Source organism: Silene latifolia, chromosome 2, assembly GCF_048544455.1.
Source record: "Silene latifolia isolate original U9 population chromosome 2, ASM4854445v1, whole genome shotgun sequence".
Taxonomy (NCBI): domain Eukaryota; kingdom Viridiplantae; phylum Streptophyta; class Magnoliopsida; order Caryophyllales; family Caryophyllaceae; genus Silene; species Silene latifolia.
The window spans coordinates 132,163,213-132,170,851 of record NC_133527.1 but is presented as its reverse complement, the minus strand read 5'-3'; the positions used below and the strand labels follow the sequence as shown (position 1 = coordinate 132,170,851).

The window sequence follows — 7,639 nt, the reverse complement described above, 5'->3', positions numbered from 1 at the left end:
TGTATGATTTATTTACTTGGCATTCATATGTAATTAATCTAACATTCACTTCGACCCAATTGTATGATTAAATTACGTGTTTAACCGACTTAGTTAATTCTCACATGCTAGGATTAAAATAATGGATGTTGCATTGCATGCATATAAATCGACAACATATCGAGTATAGATAATTTTCCTAATCATTAGTAGAGGCTGCTATCGAGGCGGGCGGGATTAGGTGTTCGATCAAAAGAGCTTCCTAATACGTACCCTCACCCCTTACTCCAGATCTCTGTGAACATCCGTGTTCATTGGCATCCACGAGAGTCATTCTAGACATAGAATGCTAAGGGTAACGATTGCTTAGTGTTCATGTCTCTACTTTGTGTCTTGACATGACACGAGGTATTCGAACGGTTCCAATTTCCCATAAAAATTGGTGGCGACTCCATACAAAAATACAAACGCTTGTTTCTCTTTTCCTCCCAAGCGCCCCCGTGGGCCCCCGCTGTCCACAGTTTGGCGACTCTGCTTGGGATAATACACTTACGTGTAGCCAAAAGGGTGAAACTTGAACAAGGTTAGGGAATAGTTTGTACAAGACAATTGTCGGTTTTCATAACTCGATCTTCCTAGATCGTTTATTCGGCCTTCCTAGGCCCAACCCAACCCATTCGACCAATCGTCCCGTCTAAACGGTCCTAATTCTTATTTGGGCCCAAGGATGGATAGCGATTGACGTCATCCATACACTAGTAGAAAATATTTATTTGCGGCTCTCTATTTGAGGCGTTTTTTTCAAATAGCAGCAAATACAAATTAAAATGGATGTTTTTCTTTAAAAACAAATAATCTATTTGAGGCGTTTTATAGGAAAAGCGCCTCAAATCACTCAAATGCGGCGTTTTCATTGTAAAACGCATCAAATAAAAAGACGACTATAAATCTAATAAGACCAACTATACTACTCCGTTCTACCCCCACTTACCAATTCCCACATACACAGCCTCTACTCCCTTTGCTCTCTCTACTCACTCCTCCTGCCATCGACCGCTGACTTCTCCACCGCGACAACCAGTCATCCATCGATGTACGACTCACTCATAACCACCACAACAAGAAGCGCTTATATACGACACCGTATCGCAAGGTAAAACACCGCTCTTATGTTCCCTGACGACAACCGGCGCGACCGCCATGACACACGATGAACGTCTGACGTCGGCGCATCCCTTCTCTGCAATTATTCTTTCTCTTTCCCATGGTATAATCTCTAATTTGAATACATTTAACTAATTAGGGTTCTTAGGTAATTCCTTTTATTTAATTCGAATTATACAAAATTGGATTGTTGTGTAAAGTTTGTACTGTGGTTTGAAGTTAAATTTAGCATAATTTTTGTTGCATTATTAGTATTTGGCCTAGACTGGGTAGATTTGATGATTAGGGTTGATGAAATTAGGGATTTTCTCTTCAATACAAATTAGGAGTTTCTGATTTTTCCTTTTTGAAGTTGCGCATTCACTTGTCTCATTCTCATGGATGCATTTATGTCTTGTGTTTGTGCCTCAATACTACAGTTTGTGATGGGATTTTTACTTTTTCTAATTAGGATCTCCCGTGTAGAGCTGGAGATGTTTGCTTCTCTCAAGTTGTTCGCGAGTGGTGGTGATAATATATTAATATATTAATATACTTCTTAATACTTCAGTCTACTAGAATAAAAGAATAGGCACAAGACGCTATTCTAAAAGGTATAGACTTGTTTAACTAGCTATGCTTTGTTTTTGTATGTGGGACTGTGGGTTTTAATGTTTTATATGAAGTCTGACTGGGTGTGGAGAAACCATTGTAACCCTTGTTCGTATCATTTTGCATTTTTGTTTGGGTGTATAAACTTTGATTTGAGTTGTTTTATACCAACTCCACCACTTGGTCCAAGTTCGTGACAGCCCTCAAACCTTCACCATTCATTGTGATGATTATGGTAGTAGTACTTAAGAGGGTATTTGCTCTTATAGTGAGTAATCGTGAGCCTTTATTATGGTGCTCACTGCTCCTCTTACTTACTTCATTTCATCCTTTACTTTGTGTATCCCTAGTTGCTCAAGCGCTTAAACACAACTCTTAGGTTTTGTGTTCTTGATAAATTGTACTACCTGCCTTCAAATTTCAATCTTTATGCATTCCTGTGAATTTGATTAGCTTCATCTGTTTGTTATTAGTATCCTCAAATTGATTCGTTCTAAAGCAGACATTGCATGAGCTTTATTAAAATTAGTGAGTGACCTATACAATTGTTGGTCTTTGATCCTCCCTCATATTATAGTTTATATAGTTTATTAGTATTAGGCTGCTTTTGTTAATGTCGATGTCTACAAATACAAATCATGTCTCTATTCTGTAATAGTTCTTATATTGTTGCAGTGTAAAGGCTATACTCCTCCCTGCCATAGGTGCCAAATCTATAAGGCACTAAGCAGAAGTTGTTGGAGGAAAACATTACACACCGACCTATAGAGGGGCAGCAGATATTCCCGCTCAACAGTCATCAGTCTGTATTAGTTTCAGGTAAGAGGTGTAAAAATGACTTCACTGAACATTACTTGCTAGCTTGAATGAAGTCTACTCCTTTTAAAATCCAGTTTGAAAGGAATTAAGTAATGATTTTGTATTGGTCTGACTACCATCAACACTAAAGTTAGGGGACTGATAATGCTCATATCAACTAGTCCACGGGCTTTCCCTCAAATAAATATTGCATCAATGTTGGAAGTTGTGTAAAGATGTTTGTGGCATAGTACATTCTCTCGTGGCGTTAGGCCTTGCCTAGAGTTAATAGTGTTTTCTCGTAAGGATTTCTTGGAGACGGAAAATATGTTTCAATCACTTCATACTGAAACACTGTGGACCGATAAATTTATTCTTTGATTTCTATGTTTCTGATGAACAATATTAACATGTACTCCTTTTCTCTGTCCTGAAGATTTACACTCGGGAATCGCCTGTTTTCTTCTGGGGCTCAAGCTAGTTTGCCTTCTGTCCTTCTATTAAGGATATTATTGGCTTCCATTAAAGGTGGCAGTGCTTACATGACTGCATTCCACATTTTTATTCCATGCCTTCTCTCTTTTTTAATGTTAATTTGTTAAGGTTTCGTGCAGGTGATAGTAAGGACTAGTAAGGACTGGGGCGTCATCTATGAGATATACGACACAGGCCGATTGTGGTTGGAGAATAATATTTGGATTTAGCATATACATGAGATAACTAATAGCTGCTTCCGTATCCACACAGTAGAACTTTTCTTTCCTTCTCACAAAAAAAGTAATTCAGAAATGCTGTCAAGTTCATTAATCTTGAACTCACTTTATGTTGTTTTGGAACAGGATAAGATTTGATAAACTTGTTTATAGACCGTCTCATGCATTTTGCAGTCACAAGCTACATGTACTAAGGTTTTTTTTACTTGCGGTTCTCATATTTTTATTATCCGTGGTATCTAATTTTTGTGTAAGTTTGTCTCATGAAAATACTCTAATTGTACGTGGTAGAATAATTATATATTGTACTTCTACTTCAGCTATCACCTCTACATCAGCTCAGAATACTACTACCAAATCTCCTAATTGGCAAACATTGGATGGTGAGTTTGGTCGTTCTTCACTTTTCAACTTTTGTTTGATTTAGCTCACAAGTAATCTCTTGTTTTTATTTTCTGTTGTTGAAGCCTAATTAGTATCTTCAATTGATTATTGTATCTCCAATTCATTTATTTTTCTGTTGTAGATACCTGATAAAGCTCTGAAAAAAGGCTCTTTGTTGGTTCATGTCGTATAAGTTTGTAACCTCACTTCACATCCAACTCATTAAATATTGTGTTTCATGTTGCCTTAATCTAGTGAAGTCACTAGTACAAAAAAAATTGTATATATGCTTAGTGCTTAACTCAATGACTATTGAATAATTAACAAAGGTTAGTAGTATTTGTCTCATGAACTTGCTTTTGTGAAGTGTTTGGTTTTTAACTTTCAGAATGTAATTATATCTGGGGAAGTTAGCATATGAATTGTCATAGCTGCTCCTTACTTTCACAACTGTCAGCCTGGCACAAAATTAGGCATAGTAGATGGGGTACAATTTATGACCATAGTTGCTCGAATAATTGTGGTCGTCTAGAAGAAGGCAACCTGCCAGTCAATTGTTCCCAAATTGAATGGGCATGTGCGCACATAAGACTAGTAAAAGTAATTTATTTTGATAGGCCAGACTGTGAACTTTTAAAGCAAACCATATAAAAATTATCCCCCTTTTTTATATATTTATCCCAGCTCTTTAATTGTTTTTATTCCGTCATTAAATAATCTTATGTTTTACCCTATCCCCTTTTGTGTTCCATGTTTGATTTTGTTGTGCATGAACAGGTGGAATGGCCTAGCGGCTGAGATGGTTTTACTACTACGCGTGGTCGGTTGAGATGGTGTTGCTAGGCGTCTAGAGTATTTAGTTAAATTCTTTTAAGTTTTAGATTTCATTTGTATTATTTTGGAATCATGTATGTGTTTTATTTCTATTTGATGTATGAATTTAGAATATTTACTAAAATCATTTAAGATTGTACGAGTATTATGGAAGAATATATTTGCAAATTAAATTAAATTCATTTTGCTTCAACAAAAAAAAAAAAAAAAAAAAAATTTTTTTTTTTTTTTTTTTTTTTTTTGCTATTTGCGGCGTTTTTTCAAAAAACGCCGCAAATAGGCATTTATTTGCGGCGTTTTTTGAACGCCGCAAATAACTTTGTTATTTGCGGCCCCCTTATTTGCTGCTACATCAAAAACGCCGCAAATGACCCCTTTTTTGGAGCCGCAAATAAATATTTTTGTACTAGTGATACCATGGTACTTACTCTTGTTTGTATCAAGGACTTTCACTACTTGAGGAAATGGACTAGGAATCGGCCTTACTCTTGTTTGGTACGAGCCTCTCCACAGACTTCGGGTTTAATCGTTCGGTATGGCAACCCACCCTTTAAACCAAAACCCTTTAAATGCACTCAGCATACCGTTATAATGCATGTTTGTATACTTGTATCATATGTGATCACCATTTTCTAAACCAAACCAGGACGAATTTTGTAAAATAAAATCCTTTTCAAAATGTAAACATTTTCAAAATAGCGCAAAATGAGTCAAAACTCTGTCCAAATATCGAGTCAAACTTCGGGCCTAAAACCCATTTCAAAACTAAATACAAAACAACAAAAAACAAAAAAAACGAAAAAAAAAGTCCAAAAAAAAAACGTAAAAAAAAAAACAAAACCAAAAAAAAAACGTTTTATCCAAAGTTTTTTCAAACCGGGTAAATGTAAATATGTAAATTCAATTGGGCTAAGTTAGAGTCAAAATTCAAACCGACTATGTCCTAGTCGGAACTCTGTCGAGTCATAAACTCGTCTTCCTTTACATTTTGGGTCTTTTCAAAATTCAAGTCAAGTCCTAAGGCGTCACGCCGTCATTTTGGACCCCCTACCCCAATTCAGTTAGGAGCTAAACATTTCCACACCTCGACTCATACACTCGAGGCTAACACATCGAGTCATTCCAAAATCCGTCTCTTGAATTCTCCTAATGACACGTTCGGGACACACATACCCGAACCTCGAGTCAAGTCTGTTTTAAACAACAAAAACTAGAATCAACACGTGTCACCAATCCCGTCAATAAAGTCAATCATATTAGGGTCACTCTGTCAGAGTCAACACTCGAGTCTAAAATCAAGGTCAAACACCGTGAATCCAAACACGAGAAGTCACTCACGACATTTCCTGATTCACAAGTCAAGAGTCTAGCCATCTAGTCTCGTCGTGTATCCTTTGTTTGTTGCTCTAGTATGCGTGATCCCATGTCAAATCAAGTTGTAATGCGCATCATTTTCTTTTCGGTAGGAATTCTGCAATTTCCAATGAAAGTGTTCAAGAACGTTTATCTGTCGTCGTCGAGGGACTAAGTACTGCAGTCATTAAGCTTCAGGCCACCATCGAAGACTTGAGCGCTCGTGTCATCAATATGGAAAACAAGATAGATATGATGAAGCCTTTACCATCTTCTCATACCCTAAGGCCAGGGCATAGCTTCAACACAACTCACCCATCTAAGAAGGCCAATGAAGACAAGGGAGTTAACCTCTCGCAAACTCCACCCAGAAGGCTGGGACGAGCTTATAGGGAATTCGTTGACCTCGGAACCACATATGAAGTAGCTCTACGAAGACTAGTTTCCCAGGGAAAACTTCATCCAATCGGTCCAACCCCAGACCCTGAAAAGATATTCCCTAGATGGAAGGGCGATTCATATTGTCAGTACCATCAAGGTAGGGGACACGATATGGAGGAATGCTTTTGTCTAAAGCATATTATTCAGGATATGATCGAGGATCGCAAACTTCCTGTGCCACCTTCCGCCAAGAAATCCAAGAAAACCGACCCTCTTGGGTCTAATATCATTAAACATGATGAAGAATCGTTCCTAGACTGTTCTCATCTCCTCGATCCTTATGATGACGGAGAGATCAATGTCCTCGAAGACGAAGATATCCAAAATGGAATGCTCATGCTTTCCATGGCCTTCGACAACAAATTCTCCAAAATAGAGGAAGCTATTGATAGCCTAAACTCTCGGCTTTCCAACATAGAAAACCAGTTCGCCGAAATGGGTAAGAAGCTTGATGCCCAACCTCTCAAAATGAAAAATGTCCAGACAAACCCTCAACTTGACATTCCTAAGGAGAAAGCAACAAATGGACAATCTATTCTTAGTTCTTATCATCGAGGAACCAAAATCAATAAAGGCATCCTCATGGATCCTTCGTCAAAGACACCTAACAACCCTCCAAGGTCATTTACAAAAGCTTCCGAAAATAAGGGCACACCTCCTAAGAAATTTACCAACATTGATATTACATACACTGATGCCCTTCAGAGACTCATGGAGCGACGAATGTTGAAGCCTATAGGACCTACACCCGAACCAGAAAGGAAATCCAAGTTCTGGGACGAGAACTCATACTGCGAATACCATAGAGGCAAAGGGCATGATACAGAGAAATGTTACAAATTAAAAAATGTCATTCAGGATATGATCGAAAACGGGAAGTTGTCCCTCTCAAACTTTAGCCCACAAGGTAACTTAGGTGATCCTCATGGATATGCAACTTATCAGGAAACTTTTCTTGACTATTATCCTTTCAGTGTTCCCAATGATGAGGACGAGGTGCTCAAATGGGTGAATGCTCAAAGTCAGATGCCAAAGCCAGTTGCTGGAAGAGAAAATGCTCAAGCATGGGCCGATGATTACGAGTCTAGGTCTAAGATCGCGTCAAAGTCCGGGTCCGAGTCTTAGGCTTTCTTTCTCATATTTGTTCTAGTATCTTTCTCCATTTTCATTCCTAGTGACAACCTGGGGGCTGTCCAACGAGTCACATGTCTTTTCGAGTCTATGTTAAATATATTTATTACTCATTTCAATAAAAGCACAATTTTCACTCCACATATTCTATCCTATCTCTTCCTTTATCCTTATCCTGTGAGAACAAGAATTGATTTGAGACATTTTAAAACAAACAACAACGCATGCCAAGTCAATGTGAGTACACTTAG

The 7,639-nt window shown here is 37.9% G+C and overlaps 1 long non-coding RNA gene across 2 annotated transcripts; it reads left to right on the top strand.

The window, feature by feature from the left end:
- The first annotated feature begins 952 nt into the window (after positions 1-952).
- On the top strand, positions 953-4,599 carry LOC141642998 (uncharacterized). 2 transcript variants are annotated; one of them, XR_012543575.1, is made up of 8 exons: positions 953-1,246; positions 1,595-1,736; positions 2,410-2,553; positions 2,969-3,060; positions 3,147-3,278; positions 3,372-3,440; positions 3,566-3,628; positions 4,407-4,599. It is a non-coding gene; the product is annotated as an uncharacterized LOC141642998 (long non-coding RNA). The 2 variants fall into 2 exon arrangements; XR_012543576.1 differs by lacking the exon at positions 1,595-1,736 and having other exon boundaries at positions 957-1,246.
- The last annotated feature ends 3,040 nt before the right edge of the window (positions 4,600-7,639 follow it).